The sequence below is a fragment of the Marmota monax genome, unplaced genomic scaffold (assembly GCF_021218885.2).
Source record: "Marmota monax isolate L192 unplaced genomic scaffold, Marmota_monax_Labrador192_F-V1.1 WCK01_AAM20220418_F8-fsc01051, whole genome shotgun sequence".
Taxonomy (NCBI): Eukaryota; Metazoa; Chordata; class Mammalia; order Rodentia; family Sciuridae; genus Marmota; species Marmota monax.
The window spans coordinates 91,365-92,368 of NW_026694300.1; positions in this window are offsets into that span (position 1 = coordinate 91,365).

A 1,004-nucleotide genomic window follows, 5' to 3' on the forward strand; every position below is an offset into this window, starting at 1 on the left:
AAATGTATGCATTTGATGTAGGGCTAGGGCTAGGGCGAGGGTTAGGTTTTGAATCAAGGCTAGTTTTAGACTTAGGGTTAGGGTTATCTTTAGGCTTAGGATTAGAGTTTGAGCTAGGATTATGTCTAGGGCTAGGGTTAGCATTAGTGTTAGGTCTAAGGTTATGGTTAGGGTTATGATTAGGACTAGGTTTAGGGCTTGGATAATGGCTAAGTTTTGTGTGATGTTTAGGGCTAACATTAGGGCTTGGTTAATGTAAGAGTGAGGATATGGTTATGGCTAGTTTTAGGGTAAGGGTAATGGATAAATCTAGTGTTAGGGTTAGGTTTTGGTTAAGGATAAGGTCTAGAGCTAGGGTTTCTATTAGATTAAGGGTCATTGTTGAGTTAGGGTTAGTTTTAGGTTTAGAGCCACAATTAAGACTAGTGTTTGGTCTAGTGAGAGGTTTAGTCTTTACGTTAAGTTAAGGGTTATTGTTAGGGCTAGTGCTAGGTTTTGTTTAGGGATAGGACTAGATTTATTACTCTATTTAAAATTAGGTTTGTCTAGTGCTACTGTTACTGTTAGGTTTAAGTATAGGTTTACCTGTAGAGGTACTGTTAGAGTTCCGTTTAAGGTTAGGGTCAGGTTTATATCTAGGTTTAGTGTTCGGGTCAGAATAAGGGTCAGGTTTAGGATTAGAGTTAGAGCTAGAATGAGGGCTACGTTTAGGACTTTTAATAAAATTAGGTTTTGGGGAAGGCTACAAATTATGGTTAGGACTAGAGGAGCATTAGGATGACGATTTTGCTTAGGGTAAATTATAGGGTTAGAGGTAGGGCTAGGGTTAGGGTAAGGGTTAGGGTTAGCGTTAGTGTTTGATTTGGGGTTATAGTTAGGTTAAGGGTTAGTGTTAGGGTTATTGTTAGGTATAGGATTAGTATTAGGTGAGTGTAGGGTTAGGTTTAGGGTCACGGTTAGGGATAGTGTTAGGGTTAGGGTTAGGGTTAGGACAGGTTTATGTT